The sequence below is a fragment of the Orcinus orca genome, chromosome 1 (assembly GCF_937001465.1).
Source record: "Orcinus orca chromosome 1, mOrcOrc1.1, whole genome shotgun sequence".
Taxonomy (NCBI): domain Eukaryota; kingdom Metazoa; phylum Chordata; class Mammalia; order Artiodactyla; family Delphinidae; genus Orcinus; species Orcinus orca.
The window spans coordinates 191,571,690-191,589,671 of record NC_064559.1 but is presented as its reverse complement, the minus strand read 5'-3'; the positions used below and the strand labels follow the sequence as shown (position 1 = coordinate 191,589,671).

The window sequence follows — 17,982 nt, the reverse complement described above, 5'->3', positions numbered from 1 at the left end:
CAATTCACCCATCCATTCCCCTACAGAGGACAGTTGGGTTGTTCTGACTCTTTTTGCTATTGTGACAAGAGTTGGAAGACATACCCTTGCCCATGTTTTCTTGTGCACATGGGCAACAATTCCTCTAAAATATCAGGAGTTAAGTTTCTGGGTTGTAAAACATGAGCATCTTCGATTTCAGCTCAAATATACCCCCTTCTGTCCAGGAGTCCAATCAGGAGGTGAAAATAGTGGGGTCAGTGAGTACCTCTGTAGAGCTCATCAGCTGGAGCATCAACTGATGCTTTTAGGAGAGGGGGGGAAAAAAAGCTGCATTCACTGCCACAAGACTTATTTGAATAATCTTTGTCTACTTCCGAAACCCAAATCAGAGAATATTAGAATTGGTCATTTAATAAAATATCTATATAATACAATAATTTCTTCTAGAGTGTCCTGGACAGATGATTATACATCCTATACATGAACACTACCGAAGACAGAGAGCTCAAAACTTCCCAAGTAGCTCAGCTTTAATGGTTAGAAAGTTCTGTCTTGAACTGATCTGAAAACACCTATGGCTGGGAGGGAGTCTCATTCTGAATTAAACCCCTTGTGATTCTCTGTTTCTTCTATGTAAAACGAGAGTAAGAATAATACTTATCTCATAAGGTAGCGGTGAGAATCAAATAAGTTAGTGTGTGTTTGAATGTATATATGTGTGTGTACACAGAAATGCATATATATACACATATATGTATGCATATACATACGTGTACATAGATATATGTATATATGTATATGCATGTATACATATGCAATATATAAACATGTCATATATACATATATATTCATAGATGTAGAAAAGAAAAAGAGTACATGAGAGAACAAGTGAGCTCCTTGTAGAAAATAATAACTAATAGATGTAGCTATTATTAATATTCTTCTTCTTGCTGTCATCCACTCTCTACCAACAAAATTTCTTTCTGACAACAAATACTTACCGAGTGTCTGCTATGTGCCAAAGACTGTGCTAAGAGTCACAGAAACATCAACCACACTTCCCTGTTGGTATTTCTAAGATCATCTGTGATATTGCCAGCATAGAACAAAGGTTTAAAATGGGGATTCTGGATTCAAATAATCTGGGTTTTAATCCCAACTGTACTAGCTATGTGATTTGTGAGAGTATTGCTTAATTCACTGATAAGCACTTATCTCCCATGGTAAATGTTCAATAAATGTTAGCAATTATTCGGTTGAATTGACCCAATGTTTCAGCCTGAACCTGGGGAGCCATGGATAGATGATCTCAAAGCTTTCTTCCAGTCCCAAAGTTTATAGTTTTTTAAATTTGGTGGAACATATATCTGTAGGAGAGAGATCAGGAGAAATAAACCATAACATTTTTAGGAGAAACGCATTTCACAAAGCTGAATTTACAAGTGTAGGCCCTAACTCCTCCAAATGGGGAGAAATCACACGTAGGGAGCTTACACACAATTCAACTCTTTTTTTTTTTTTAAATAAGATTGTGTTTTGTTTTCTTTATAAATTTACTTATTTATTTTTGGCTGCATTGGGTCTTCGTTGCTGCCTGTGGGGGTCACTCTTTGTTGCGGTGCATGGGCTTCTCATTGCGGTGGCTTCTCTTGTCGTGGAGCACAGGCTCTAGGCGTATGAGCTTCAGTAGTTGTGGCACACGGGCTTAGTTGCTCCGTGGCATGTGGGATCTTCCCTGACCAGGGATTGAACCCGTGTCCCCTGCACTGGCAGACAGATTCTTAACCACTGTGCCACCAGGAAAGTCCCACTAATTCAACTCTTGATGTAAGCAGAAGCAGGAAAAAACAAGCAACTCATGGAGTGATAAACATGGGACAAACACTATAAATGCTAAGTATGTGTATACAGTTTTTCCTGAGGGTAGGTGCTGCCTGGTTCTCACTGGAGGGACAGGTAATGTTCAAAAGCTCAGACTCTAGGGCTACCCTGGTGGCGCAGTGGTTGGGAGTCCGCCTACCGATGCAGGGGACACGGGTTCGTGCCCCGGTCCAGTCCGGGAAGATCCCACATGTCGCGGAGCGGCTAGGCCCGTGAGCCATGGCCGCTGAGCCTGCGCGTCCGAAGCCTGCGTGTCCGGCCCCCGTACCGCAAAAAAAAAAAAAAAAAGCTCAGACCCTAGAGTCAGACAGATGTGGGTTTGAATCTCAAATTGGTTCCTTATCAGCTATGTGACCCTGGGCAAGTTGCTTTTTAATTCTTTTATGCCTCAGCTTCCTCTACAGCAAAAATAGACATAGTAATATTAGAGTACCTATCTAAGGAACTGTACTCAGTACAGTGCTGACATAGTAAGTACACGCTCAACAAAAGCAAATTATGATTATCTGACGGATGACACCCTGTGGGTGAGCGACAAGTTTCCATTCTCAAAAGATGACCATGTCTTCCTTTTGTGACTCAAGGCTCCTCATGGGTGGGGCCTGGTCTCTACCTACAGAAGTTAGGCATGATAACTCCCTTGTGACCTTGGGAACTTCCTTAGAGAGGAATTGTTTCCTGCATCAGACTTGGGACTGCACAAGGCTGGAACGGCCTCTCTTTTTCAGAGGTGGGACCAGCAGTCTCAGATGGAACTTTCTCCCAACAAACTGAGTGTTCCCAGAGTGTGTGTGTGGCTGGCTCCCCTCCAGGCCACCGGTGTAGACTGATTATCTTTTATGCTCTTCCTTCAGGCCGGGAAGCCAAGAGTGAGGAATGTACCACTTCAGCAGCCCCCCAGAGCAGGAAAAAGTAAGGTGAGACTTGGCTCTGGGGTGACCCTGGGGCCCCAGCCTGAAGAGTCCCCCAATTAAGGGGCTCTGAGGGAGTCTTGAGGAGGCTCTTAGGAGACTGTGTCGGGCTCTGGGGGCAATGGGTGAGGGGAGTGTCCCAGAAGCGACAGGAGGGAGCATTTTACGCTCATATAGGGTGGAAGGTGCGTCCGGGTAACTAATGGCAACTGGGCGGGGTGAGCCCGCGTTGCGGGAGCTCTTCGACGGAGAAAAACTACGACTCCCAGGTTGCTCCAGGCTTAGCCCGGCTTTTCCGCCCGCCCACTGGCTGCCGGTCTGGCGAGCAGCGAAGCGGATTGGCCGCGGCCATGCGGGGCTCCCCAACTAGCAGGTTAGTAGGCGCCACCGGCAGCAGACGTTGACCAGGAGCGGCGGGTGGAGGGGCCCCTGATCGCCATTCTGGAAACGGCCGGGCGCTGTCTCTGTAGCGTAGCCGCTGGCTGTGAGGCGCGGGGCGGGGGCGGAGACTGCGTGGCGCAGGCGCGGTGCTGGGCTTCTCCTGGGTCCCCAGACAGCTGGAGGAGATAAACAGAGGAGGAGGAGGGAGGGGAGTGCGTGTGTGAGAGCGCGCGAGGGAGTGTGAGTGTGTGTGAGCGCGGGTGTGAGGCGGTGCGCAGGGGCGGGCGGAGGCGCTGTCCGGCCCCGGCCAGGCGCCAGGCGGGGAGCATGGGAAGGGGCTAGAGCTGCCCGGGCCCTCCAGCCCCCTCCCCGGGATCCGCGCCCCCCCTCCGGGGAGAGGGGCCGGGCCCCCCGGATGGACATGGGCTCCTGAAGTTGCGCCGCCACCGGTCCTGGGAAGAGGCCTGACAGGTACGGGTAGCCGCCGCCCCCTGCTCTCCGCGGGCGCCGAGGCGAGGACCGGCTCCGGCAGCCTCGGCACACGGGCCGCCAGCTCTGGGCCGGCCCCAGCCCTGCCGGCCCGGGGGCCTGGACCCGTCCGCCTGAGGGCTCCGGGGTGTCCCGAGAAGGGGCAGGCCTCGCCGGGTCGGAGGGCAGAGTGGGCCGGGGGCGGGGTGGGGACGGAGGGCTGGCAGGGACGTGGAGGGAAGGCTCTGGGAGTTTGGGGAGGCTCTTCCGAGGGAGAGGTGGAAGTCGTCCCATCACGGGACTTTTTTGCGGAGTTTTTGTTTGACATCTGATCTGGCGCGGGTCTCAGGAAGAAGGGGGCAGGTGGAAGTGTCGGGAGGGCAACGTTGACCTGACCTGCTCTCTCTTAGTTTCCATCTGTGTGTGTGTGTGTGTCCGTCCCCGTGTCCAGCCCAGGCTTCTGGCAGCCGCAGATGCCTTCAGTGGCCCATCCTGGCACCAAACTGAACTCTGCCGAGGTGTTTCCACCAGGCGACTGTAGCGCCCGTACAAAGGGCCTTTACTTGGGAACTGGCTATTCAGTACCCACTTCAAAGGGCAAATGGGAAGTGTGGAGTAGGAGAGAGACTGCGACCCAGCAGGATCCAATTCTCGTTGCTGAAAGCTGCAGTGAGACGCCCCCTTGCCAGCCAGGTTGAATTCGCATAGTGCCCTCTGGCTCTCTCTTCTGCAGGTGTACTACTAGGGTCTCTAGAAAAGAGGCATCGGGATTTATGACTAATGTCTAACAACCTAATTTGACTATTTCCTCCAAAGGCCTTTCCTTCTATGACTTTCTTTAACTTCCTGATGTAGTGGTAAAGCAACTTTAAAAAGTTTTCCTCTCAAGTTAGTGAGTTTAAAAGCATGGTAGGGTGGATGTAGCTTCCCCATTCTTCCCAAAGATGGGGTAGATGATCAGGGCAAAGTGGCAGTTAAGTCTTCCCTTTTAATAAAGCCTGAAACAGTTTTGAGAAGAAGATTATTATTCTGAGGTCACCTCCTGACTCAAAGGCATTATGAAATCCCCACCTAGGGCACAGGTATGCCCCGTGGCCTCACTAAGCTTTTCTGTACATTGCAGTCCTCCTTGAGTGGCCAGTCTGTGTTCACTAAGTTGAAGGAACTACTAAAGGATATTTTTGGTTTGAATTCTGGCTGCTGCTTCTTTGTAATTATATTTTTAAAGGGATTGAATTGAATCTTGGCTATTGAGCATAGTGATAGCCAGATCCTCTATCACAGGCCAAGGAGTAATTAGTAGGGCTCCTTTGGGCCGAGTCTAAGACTAACAATGGATTTTTTCATTGCAGTTTGTTGTATTTCATCGGCAGGTGGGAAACAACCTTTTCTGCCATAGTTTGTGATCATGCTGCTTAATTCTGGAGTCCAGCTGTCCTTCCCTCTTAACCTCTTTGGGGACACTTACGTTCAGGTCACATCCCAGTTTGTAGAAGCAGTGCTTTGGGTCAACTCTGAAGAGTAACTGAACAACAATTCATATTTCTGCCTGGGACTCCTTCCCTTGGGGTCACTGAAGGAAAGAGAATATGTGTAGTGATTGTGGTGATGGTGTTAACATTGATGATTTGCCAGTTTTGTGTTTTAAAGTTGTGAAACAGCTGACAGTTTTTCTAGCTGGTAAGAACTCATGGGACATCCTATGGAGGGTATTTTCACGCATGTGGGCTTCAGAATCTGGAAGGATACAACTGAAGAAGCCCTCTGCTAAAATCTGTGGCTCCTGAGGGGCCAACTGCTGGGAAGACCCAAAAGTGTGACTTTAATTATTCTTCAATTATTTTTATTTTTCTTCTCTCCTTTTTGAATTAAGGCGTATAGCCCACGTGTGCAGTCCTGGGTCTCAGAGAGGGAGTCATAGACAACGTGTAATGTGGTGATACTTAACATTTTCATTTGGGCCACTGGTTTAATGATCCATTCTGTTTCCTTTCTTCTTTTATCCTCACCTTTCCAGATTCTCCACTGCATCTTTGGGCTGCCAAACCCATATAATTCTTAGGCTGTGCTTTCTTCTCAGCTGTCTAATAAGCTCTTCAAAAACCCAAGCCCTGACAATTGCCATCAGAAACCAGTCCCTTGGTGTTACGTTTAATTCTGGCTAATTTACTTTGAGGGATATTTACTAACTGGAATACATCCTAAAAAGTGACTGACATTTATTGAGGGTCTGGTATATGTCACGCTCTGTGCTAGGTAGTGTTCTTACTTTATCTAATTTAACCTTCATGACTACCGTGTGAAGTGAAAGTTTTTCCTATTATACATATGAAGACACAGGTTCAGAGAGGTAAAATAACTTGCTTAAGGTCACACAGCTAGTAAGTGAAAGGATCAGAATTCAGACCCAGGTCTGTCTCCTCAGGGACTGTGACACTTGAGCAAGGGCTGAAAGGACCAAAACTAAGAGCCTGGGGGAACACATACTTGAAGAACTGTCTTTGGAAAAGGAACTGGACTTTCTCTGTGTGATTCTGCAAGGCAGCACTAGGATCAAAGGATGGAAATTCCAAGAGGGTAGATGTTGGCTTGACAGGAGAGAATTTGGCTTTCTAAAAACACAATGGGCTGCCTTGTGGGGGAGTGAGTTACCCATCATTGGAGGTATTCAAGCAGAGGCTTTGCCACTTCTTATCAAGGATATGGTAGAGTAGTTCATACTTATGTAGTTAAATTGGACTGAGTTTTTTTTTCAGTATTTTAAACTCTGTTATTATATCAAATTCCTGTCATTTTGATCTGTAAAAATCTAATATGTATTGAATACTTACTTTGTGCCTGGCACTTGCTGAACACTTTTCCTACAATATTTCATTTAATCTTCAGAAGTCCCCTGAGGTAAGTATTATCACTATTTCCACTTTACAAATGAGGAAACTGAGGGTCCAGAAAGTTGAAAAATATGCTGGTGGTTACACAGCTAGTAGTAGTAGGGCTGATATTTGAACCTATGTCTGCACCTTCTTAGCTGTGTAACCTAGAGTAAAGCACATGTTCTCTCTGAGCTATACTTTCGTCATATGTGAAATGAGCACCTACATTACAGTGGGTATATAAGGACTAAATGATGTAATACATGCTTTTCACTAGATCTCATCTTTTGCCCCCAAGAGCCTGGGTTTGGGGGTAAAGGGCTGCCACTTTGGTTTCTTCAGGTTGAATTCAGGCCTGACTGAAACCCTGAGAGTCCTGGGGTTCATTCTTGGTGCTATTAGTAACAGCTGCTGACCCCACAAAGGGCTTTGTGGCATTAGTAACTAATACCTTAAAAACTTGAGGCCTGAATAAGAGGAGTATTCAGCCAACAGGTTGGAGTATTGGAGGCAGTGTCAGAAGCTGTGTGGAAAGAAAATTCTCACCCTATTGTAGAATCAGATTCAGGGATCACTGTTTGCATTTTTATATTTAATGTCTTATTTTAGGGTGAACAAGGTCACAACTGCTAGAGCTGTGACAGAGCGGGATGCCAAGAATAATAACCCTTAATCCTCCCTGTAGCCATCTGGGGAGGTATTAACCCCATTTTCTTGGGGAAGGGAGCAGAGCAGGATCAGTCCTTGCCCAGGTAGCTATCTACAAGCTCTCTAGAGACAGTGTTAGGGTCAGGACCTTGGTAAAATTTTGTCCTTGTTCATAACCCCCAGATTCTGTTTTCAGAAAGCATAAAACTGTGCTTATTCCTGAACCTTTTAGAGAGCCTTTATCAGAATGGGAGGCAGGCGTTTCTGGTCAGGGAGCTTCATCAGTTGAGGCCTGAGTGTTCGGGTGCCAGTGGCTTACCTGGTTCCCTCTTGAGTCAGACATCTGGATGTAACACAGCTGCAAATGAATCAGAAAGGAAGCATTTCCAAATTGATTGGCTTAGTTTTCCTTGACCTTTCTGCTAGGAGTAAAGTTAGGGGGCAAAACTTAAAAGGCTCCCCTGTGAAAAGGTACTTTGAGTTGTGGCAGGATTTGGAAAGATGCAAGTTAAAGGCAAAATGCAAGACTGTGGATGCTCTTGAATACAATGAGAAAGGCTAGCATTATCAGAATATGCTTCCATTTCTCTTTCTGTTCCCTTCCATTACCTTAAGGTAGTTGTGGCCCTAGGAGAAGGCAGATAAATTATCTATGATCACTGAAAAGCAAAGCTCTGAAAACATCAGGAAAATTTTTCACAAAACCCAAATCGCGATACAGAACCATACAGGCAGAGAAGACATCCAGGTGAGTTTTCATCCAGAGCCTCCCACAAGTGAAGCATTTCTTAGGATGGCCTTCCACAGAGAAAGCTTCAGTCAGCCCCATATGGAATCATTTAAGCCAGGAGCCTCAAAGATGGCAGAGAACTTTTCCAAAGATGCTTTGCCAATGGGCTTGTCCTACCATCCACACCTTTCTCAGATGATGTCCTTGTGCCAACTTAGTCCATGACCCTGAAATGCAATCTTTAAATTTGTGTTTAAGACTAGCAGAGTCAAGGTGATTTTGATTCCTTAGCCTAACCCTAAGAAACGGTAAGAGACAAAGTTTCTATTGGGGAAGACTGCTTGGATGTGGTCTGATTAAAGATAATAGTAGTAACTCTTTTTTAGTGGCCAACAGCCTGGGTCCTGGAGTTAAGCTATCTAGTTTGACTCTTCATTTAATTACTGTAACTTTGGGCAAGTTAACTTCTCCATGCCTCAGATCCTTCATCTATAAAATGAGGATAATAGTAGTACCTGTCTCACAGGGCTGTTATGAGGAGTCTGTCAGATAACACTTGTAAAATGTTTAGAATGTTCAATAAATATTATTTACTGTGCTCAGTGTCAGGCATTTTACATATGTGGCTCTTCCATTCCTCATCAGTCTGTGAAGGTAGGCTTTATCATCCCTGTTTTTTTTTTTTTTTTTTCGGTACAAGGGCCTCTCACTGTCGTGGCCTCTCCCGTTGCGGAGCACAGGCTCCGGATGCGCAGGCTCAGCGGCCATGGCTCAGGGGCCCAGCCGCTCTGCGGCATGTGGGATTTTCCCGGACCGGGGCACAAACCCGTGTCCCCTGCATCGGCAGGTGGACTCTCAACCACTGCGCCACCAGGGAAGCCCAATCCCTGTTTTTCTTTTAATTAATTAATGAATTTATTTATTTTTGGCTGCTCCAGGTCTTAGTTGTGGCGTGCGAGATCTTCGTTGCAGCATGTTTAGTTGAGGCATGCGGGATCTTTAGTTCTGGCATGCAGACTCTTTTTTTTTTTTTTTTTTTTTTTTTTTTCGGTACGCGGGCCTCTCACTGTTGTGGCCTCTCCCGTTGCGGAGCACAGGCTCCGGACGCGCAGGCCCAGCGGCCATGGCTCACGGACCCAGCCGCTCCGCGGCATGTGGGATCTTCCCGGACCGGGGCACGAACCCGTGTCCCCTGCATCGGCAGGCGGACTCTCAACCACTGCGCCACCAGGGAAGCCCTGGCATGCAGACTGTTAGTTGAGGCATACATGTGGGATCTAGTTCCCCGACCAGGGATCAAACCTGGGCCCCCTGCATTGGCAGCATGGAGTCTTACCCACTGGACCACCAGGGAAGTCCCATCATCTCTGTTTTATAGATTGGAAAACTGAGGTTTAGAAATGCTGTCACACAGAAAGTAGGTGGCAGAACTGGATTGAACTTTAGGTCTGTCGGACTCCACAGCCCAACTCTTTTTATTTTATTATACTAGTTCCAATTACCTTTATGCATTGGAAGTGCTTTTTTTTTTTCCTATAGGATTGCTTCAGTAGGAAAACCATCGCAAATAGAGTGAAAGGAAACTTGCATACATCTTTTGCATAATTCAGAATGTTGAAAGGGGGTCAGCTGTCACTCAATGGGAGCACCTCCCTGCAGTGGTAGGCAGCAAGTCCAGAGGAAAGAGAATACAGATGACTTGGGTTCCATCTCCACTCTACTGCTACCTAGCAGTGTGTCCTTAGAATTATGGGATAAGGGCATTGGAACGGGTTTTGCAGCTCATCTCAGAGTCTACCTCTCATTTTACAGATGGGTAAATAGGCTGAGGGAATGAAATGTCATACTCAGAGTCACACAGCCAGTTAGAGGCAGATCTTGGCCTGGAGCACAAGACCCTAATCCCGGTTTAGTGCTTCTTCCTCAGTACCACATAGCATTGTGCTTCAGTTCTCCTTTGTTAAATGGGGATGATAATAACTTTCTAGCTTCCTCACAAGATTGTTGTGAGGTTCAAATGAAAAGCATGAACAAAAGCATTCTGATAGGTATAAAATACTGTTTGTATGCAAGGTAGTCATGCTGTTATTCATTCAGCAAGTATTTATTGGTACGTGCTAAGCCCACATCACTCCTTGGGGACCCAGGAGGATCAATAGGTGAATCAGATAAAGAGCTGGCCCTCAGGATGCTTTTAGTCTTTTAAGGAAGAGAAGCCACATAAATAACTACTGTTCAAGTTAGGAGACAGATGAAGGAAAGGGTGAGAACTAAATTTTCTTTTCATAAGTTGTCATTTTGAGGTAGAGAAAAGAAGAAAGTGTTTTGGGACTTTTCCTCCTTTACAATTGAGATATAATTTACTTACCGTAAAACCTACCCTCTTAATGTGTGCAAATCTGCGCTTTTTAATATATTCACAAAGTTGTGCAGCCATCACCAATATCTAATTCTGGAACATTTTCATCACCCCCCAAAAGAAACCCATACCCTTTAGCTATCCCTGCCTACCCCCAATCATCCCATCTTCTCCCTCAACACTAGACAACCACTAATCTACTTTCTGTCTCTATAGCTTTTTCTATTCTTGACATTTCATATAAATGGATTCATACAATATGTGGCCTTTTGGGACTGGCTTCTTTCCCTTAACACAGTGTTTTCAAGTTTCATCACACTTAGTATTTACAGTGTGCCAGTTATCCCATGTAATCCTCACAACAGCCCTGAGGTAGGTACAATCATTATCTCTGTGTAACAGTTGAAAAAACAGCCAGTGTTTCTTGAATTATCACATGCCAGGTATTGTGCTAAGTGTTTTACAATGCATTACCTCATTAATGCTCCCAATAACCCTGTGAGATAGATATTATTACATATACCTATATAGCAGGTAAAAACAAAAATAAAACAAAAAACCCAGGAGCTTAAAAGTAAACAGTTTTGGGGGCTTCCCTGGTGGCGCAGTGGTTGAGAGTCCGCCTGCCGAGGCAGGGGACATGGGTTCGTGCCCCGGTCTGGGAAGGTCCCACATGCCGCGGAGCGGCTAGGCCCGTGAGCCATGGCCGTTGAGCCTGCGCATCCGGAGCCTGTGCTCTGCCACGGGAGAGGCCACAACAGTGAGAGGCCCGCATACCGCAAAAAAAAAAAAAGTAAACAGTTTTGACCAAGAACGCAACCTAGTGTGTGGTAGAGCCAGATTCAAACTCAAGTTTCTTTCCATCCAAAGCTAGTTTCTAATGCTATTTTCACATTAACACAAAACAATAAAAGTTAACAGTAGAATACTTGGAAAATACACAGGAACAGAAAGAAAAATATATCACCTGTTGTCCTACCAGAGACATGACCACTGGCTAACAACTTTGGTGCATCTCCTTCTTGTTATAGCATTACATATGTACATTTTTTGGTTTGTATTTTTTCCCCCAAGGCTGGGATGGCTATATATATGTCTTAAACCTAATTTTTAAACTAAAATGATTAATGGTTTTTCCATTTCATTAAGCAGTCTTCCATGTTTTGAATGACTCTATAATAGGAAAAAAAGTGGGTTTTTTGGGGTTTTTTTGCCACATCATGAGGCTCGTGGAAACTTCGTTCCCCAACCAGGAATCGAACCCGGTGCCCCGGCAGTAGAAGCACGGAGTCCTAACCACTGGATGGCCAGGGAATTCCCAGAAAGAAAGAGTTTTAAAAGGGCTTTATTAGAGAGAATTCCAAATGTATACAAAGTAGAAGAGTGTAATAAACCGCCATGTACTCATCATCCTACCTCAATAACTGTCAACATCCTGCCATTCTTTTTTTTTTTTTTTTTTTTGCAGTACGCGGGCCTCTCACTGTTGTGGCCTCTCCCGTTGCGGAGCACAGGCTCCGGACGCGCAGGCTCAGCGGCCATGGCTTACGGGCCCAGCCGCTCCGCGGCATGTGGGATCTTCCCGGACTGGGGCACGAACCCGTGTCCCCTGAATCGGCAGGCGGACTCTCAACCACTGCGCCACCAGGGAAGCCCCCCATCCTGCCATTCTTGTTTCACCTATACCTCCCCTGCTTTCCACCCACTCATTCTATTTTTTAGGTGAAATTTAGAAACATGAAAACACACTAATCTTGATTGTATAATTTTAACAAATGGATATACCCATGTGAACATACCTCCAATATCCGTGAAATCATACTCCCATCAATATATAGAGAGCCTTCTATCACTCTAGAAAGTTCTCTGGTGTCCTTTTCTTGCCAATCTCCACACACCCAGGCAACATTTCTGATTTTTTTTTAACTATACTTTGCCTGTTTTAGAACTTCATATAGATGGAATCATACAGTATGTACTTTACGTCTGGCTTCTGTTGCTCAGAATCTAAGAGATTCTTCCATGTTGTTGCCTGTATTAGTAGTTCCTTTTTTTTTTTTTTTTCTGTACGCGGGCGTCTCACTGTTGTGGCCTCTCCCGTTGCAGAGCACAGGCTCCGGAAGCGCAGGCTCAGTGGCCATGGCTCACGGACCTAGCCGCTCCACGGCATGTGGAATCTTCCCGGACCGGGGCATGAACCCGTGTCCCCTGCATCGGCAGGCGGGCTGTCAACCGCTGCGCCACCAGGGAATCCCTCCTTTTTTCTTTTATATAATAACTTTGTTGGGATATAATCCATATGCCATATAATTCATGCATTTAAAGTATACAATTCATTGGTTTTTAGTAGACTCACAGATGTGCAACGATCACCACAGTCAATTTTAGAACATACTTATCACTTCAAGAAGAAACTCCAAACCACAGTGAAATACCACTTCACATCCACGAAGATGGCTATAATTAAAAAAAAAAAAAGTGTTGGTGAGGGTGTGGAGAAAGTGGGACCCTTATACATTGGCTGGTGAGACTGTAAAATGCTGCAGCTACTATGGAAAACAGTTTGGCGATTCCTCAGATAGTTAAACATAGAATTACCATATGACCCAGCAATTCCACTCCTAGGTATATACCCCAAAGAATTGCAAACAAGTACTCAAACAGAGACTTGTACATGAATGTTTATAGCAGCACTATTCACAATGGATGAATGGATAAACACAATGTGGCAAAGCAGTGCAATGGAATAGTACTCAGCCATAAAAAGGAACGAAGTACTGATACGTGCTGCAACATGGATGAACCTCAAAACATTATAATACGTGAAAGAGGCCAGACACAAAAAGGCCACAAATTGTAGGATTCCATTTATATGAAAAACCTAGAATAGATAAATCCATAGATACAGAAAGTAAATTAGTAGTTGCCAGGTGCTGGGGGGAGGAGGGAATAGGGAATGACTGCTTAATGGGTATGAGGTTTTCTTTTGGGTTGATGGAAATGTTTTGGAATTAGCTAGAGGGGGTGGTTCCACAACATTGTGAATGTACTAAATACCACTGAATTGTACACTTTAAATGATTAATTTTATGTTACGTGAGTTTCAATTCAATTAAAAAAAAGGAAACATATCCTTTAGTTACCACCCCTCTACCTCCTGTCCCCTCCAGCCCCAAGAAATCACAAATGTACTTTCTATTTCTATAGATTTGCCTATTCTGGACTTTTTATATAAATGGACTTATATGATATGTGGACTTCTTTCATTTAGCATAATGTCTTCAAGTTTCATCCATGTTGTAGACATGTCTCAGTACTTCATTCCTTTCTCTGGCCAAATAACATTCGATCGTATGGATAAACCACCTTTTGTTTATCCATTGATCAGTTGATGGACATTTCGGTGGTTTCTACCTGTTACCTATTGTGAATAATGTTACTATGTGCATTCTTGTACACGTTTTCTTATGGAGTTTCTTTGTTTTGTTTTGTTTTTTTTACTGGTACGCGGGCCTCTCTGTTGTGGCCTCTCCCGTTGCGGAGCACAGGCTCCGGACGCGCAGGCTCAGCAGCCACAGCTCACGGGCCCATCCGCTCCGTGGCATGTGGGATCTTCCCAGACGGGGGTACAAACCCGTGTGCCCCGCATCGGCAGGTGGACTCTCAACCACTGCGCCACCAGGGACGCCCGAGTTTCTTTGTTTTTAATAAAGTCACTTTTTTTTCCTCCCGACCTTGCATTTCAAAGCTAGCAGAGGTGATAAAGACATCCTATTCTCTGTGCCCCACCATCTGCAGTGGAATCCTCAGTGTCAGCTTTGTTTCTCTGGTAGGGAATGAAATATGGAAGAAATTTTGTAACCATGCCAGTGAGTATAGATAACAGGAGTTATCAGGTCTTAGTAGAATTCAGGTTTGGTGGAAGTCTATTAAGCACCTACCACGATCCAGGTATATATTTTGTACTTTCATATATATTTCATCATTTATTCCTCACAAAGATCCATTGAAGTAGGTTAGTATCCCTATTTTACAAATGAGGAAATTGAAACTCAGAAACATTAAGTAACTTGCACAACTACAGGGCTGAAATTCAGGCCCAGGTGCCTAAGTATTTCAAGTCTGCTTCTCTTTCTGCTGCGCTAACCAGAGCCTAAACAAGGACTATGGCACACCTGAAATGGGTGGTTCCTCATGTTTGTTTGGATATTACCAATTCAATCCTTGGTTCCAGATGAGTAATCTTCTCCAGATGTACTTTCTTCTAGGGTTTGTTAACCTTAGGCTCTTATATTACTGGTACCCTTTTCATTTTGAAGTGCGAGATTAATTCCTCCACATTTAACTGTTAGTTGAATTTTATTAGCTTCCTTTGTAACTATACAAAGATGTGCCCATTGAAGAAAGTTTCCCAGTAGCCTAAGTTTGTGGTTAATCATTAGAGAAATGCAAATTAAAACTACAATGAGATATCATCTCACACCGGTCAGAATGGCCATCATAAAAAAATCTAGAGGGGGCTTCCCTGGTGGCGCAGTGGTTGAGAGTCCGCCGGCCGATGCAGGGGACGCGGGTTCGTGCCCCGGTCCGGGAGGATCCCACGTGCCGCGGAGCGGCTGGGCCCGTGAGCCATGGCCGCTGGGCCTGCGCGTCCGGAGCCTGTGCTCCGCAACGGGAGAGGCCACAGCGGTGAGAGGCCCGCGTACCGCAAAAAAAAAAAAAAAAAAAATCTAGAAACAATAAATGCTGAAGAGGGTGTGGAGAAAAGGGAACATTCTTGCACTGTTGGTGGGAATGTAAATTGAATGGAGAACAGTATGGAGGTTCCTTAAAAAACTAAAAATAGAACTACCATACGACCCAGCAATCCCACTACTGGGCATATGCCCTGAGAAAACCATAATTCAAAGAGTCATGTACCAAAATGTTCATTGCAGCTCTGTTTACAGTAGCCAGGACATGGAAGCAACCAAAGTGTCCATCAACAGATGAATGGATAAAGAAGATGTGGCACATATATACAATGGAATATTACTCAGCCATAAAAAGAAATGAAATTGAGTTATTTGTAGTGAGATGGATGGACCTAGAGTCTGTCATACAGAGTGAAGTAAGTCAGAAAGAGAAAAACTACCGTATGCTAACACATATATATGGAATCTAAGAAAGAAAGAAAAAAAAAGGTCATGAAGAACCTAGCGGCAAGATGGGAATAAAGACACAGACCTACTAGAGAATGGACTTGAGGATATGGGGAGGGGGAAGGGTGGGCTGTGACAAAGTGAGAGAGTGGCATGGACATATATACACAACTAAAATAGATAGCTCGTGGGAGGTAGCCGCATAGCACAGGGAGATCAGCTCGGTGCTTTGTGACCACCTGGAGGGGTGGGAGAGGGAGGGTGGGAGGGAGGGAGACGCAAGAGGGAAGAGATATGGGAACATATGTATAACTGATTCACTTTGTTATAAAGCAGAAACTAACACACCATTGTAAATCAATTATACTCCAATAAAGATGTTAAAAAAAAAAAGTTTGTGGAAGGGATGGTGTTAAGTTCTAGGCATTTTAGAGCTCTGGGAATAGAATACCTTTTAGAAGGTGTAACATCTGCATAGCAGCTCATATTTTCTTTATAACATTAAATCAGGGCTTCCCTGGTGGCGCAGTGGTTGAGAGTGCGCCTGCCGATGCAGGGGGCACGGGTTCATGCCCCGGTCTGGGAAGATCCCACATGCCGCGGAGCAGCCGGGCCCGTGAGCCATGGCCGCTGAGCCTGCGCGTCTGGAGCCTGTGCTCTGCGAAACATTAAATCGTATCTTTTCCTTTGTGCCTAAGGTATTTTTATATTTCTCATATTCCTGACTCCTAGAAGCTGGCTTCCTTCTTCCTCTTTTCCATTTAATATCAGCTAGAGTTTGCCTGCAATATCCTGAATTACAAGTAAATGCCATTCCTAAACCTTTGTATTCTAGCTAGAGGAAGTTTTTATTGAGCTTTCACGTTCTGCCAACAAATTAGCCCTCAGTGTTATTAGAGCTTTAAGTGTGAAAATCAGGGTTTATTCATTAACTGTGCCATCCTTAGGATGAAGAAGATACATTAAAAGTTGCTTGTTGTCTGGGAATTCCCTGGTGCTCCAGTGGTTAGGACTCGGCACTTTCACTGTGGTGGCCAGGGTTCAATTCCTGGTTGGGAAACTAAGATCCCACAAGCCATGTGACTCAGCCAAAAAGAAAGTTGCTTGTGGTCTGTTAAAGTCCTTATTCTTCATTATTGATTTCCCAGTTGTCTGTCTAGCTCTACTGTTATATGTTTAGTTTGTTTCCCCTACTGTCATTTTTGTGCTCTCTTCTAAGATGTGTGAATAAATGAGTATAAATAAAATTTAATTTATTATTCCATGTTGTTCCTTCTGAATTTACTGTCCTAGCTATTCATTTTGGTCATTTGGTTAAATTAGCCTTTTTCAGTCCCTCTTTGGAGCTCTGATTACAGTAGCCTTGGTGCCATTGATATACAATTAATGACAACTATATTGTGTGCTCTTGAAGAGACGGGTCTGTGTTCGGCTTGTTCTTTGCTGTATTTTCAAAGTTTAGCGTAGTGCCTGGCAAAATAGGCATTGAAATTTTTACCTTATGGATTCCTTTTTTTTTTTTAATTTGGCTGCATCAGGTCTTAGTTGAGGCATGCGAACTCTTCCTTGTGGCATGCGGACTTTCAGTTGCGGCATGTGGGATCCAGTTCCCTGACCAGGGATTGAACCCGGGCCCCTCACATTGGGAGCACAGAGTCTTGGCCGCTGGACCACCAGGGAAGTCCCCACCTTATGGATTCTTGAAGTCACTTATTTCCGTCTTTTTGCCCCTCAGCAGAACTGAGCATTATGTAATTTGCATACTGCACCAGAGATAGAAATCCCCTTGATGTAGTCTTTTCTAGTGTTTAATCATATATAATATATATAACTTCCTTTTGCCAATTCCAGTCTTTCATTCGTATCATTTCATATTTATGAGTTCTTTATAGAATTGACTATTTCCTAACCTTCCTTAAAATAATGCTTTTAAAATTTGACCATGGGGCTTCCCTGGTGGCGCAGTGGTTGAGAGTCCACCTGCCGATGCAGGGGACATGGGTTCGTGCCCCGGTCCGGGAGGATCCCACATGCCACGGAGCGGTTGGGCCCGTGAGCCATGGCCACTGAGCCTGCGCGTCCACAGCCTCTGCTCCGCAGAGGGAGAGGCCACAATGGTAAGAGGCCCAAGTACCACCAAAAAAAAAAAATTTTTTTTTGACCATGATTAAATCTCCTAATATTCAAATAACTTTAATTTATTGCTCTGATCATTTGTATTTGAGAGACTTTGGACTGAAGTATGAAAGTAGTTATGCCCCCTGTATATTTGAGCGTATTTCTCTCCTGATGTGAGCCTTTTATATAATCTCTGCTTAGAAGTGTTTCCAGTTATGCTTGTCTGCCTCTAAAAGTTTGTGGAAAGGCACTGTTGCCCTTAAGAGAGGAGAGGGTGGGCTGTGCTCCAGAATGAGCTATCTGCCAGTGTGCTATCATTTCTTCTCAGGATGGTAATGAAAATGTTTACCAAAATACCAACTGAGCAGTAGTTGTGTTAAATTTGACATTTTGGGTTTTAAACCTCTGCCTACCAGTCTGATATTGTTTTAAATCCCAGTTTCCATTTTATCATTTACTTGAATTGTAGTGGTTTTTGCTTGCCTGGTTT

General features: G+C 44.9%; 1 protein-coding gene across 6 annotated transcripts in view; it reads left to right on the top strand.

The window, feature by feature from the left end:
- Positions 1 to 3,125: 3,125 nt before the first annotated feature.
- Positions 3,126 to 17,982, top strand: part of WDTC1 (WD and tetratricopeptide repeats 1) — a 72,305-nt gene continuing 57,448 nt past the window's right edge. Inside the window, exon 1 of one of the 6 annotated variants that reach the window (XM_049712111.1) lies at positions 3,126 to 3,147. The gene's annotated coding sequence lies outside the window, so the exon portion shown is untranslated. Of the gene's footprint in view, positions 3,148 to 3,192; positions 3,627 to 7,759; positions 7,893 to 17,982 lie in introns of those variants that run through there. The other 5 variants (XM_033422479.2, XM_033422476.2, XM_004266619.4 and 2 more) reach the window with 5 other exon arrangements.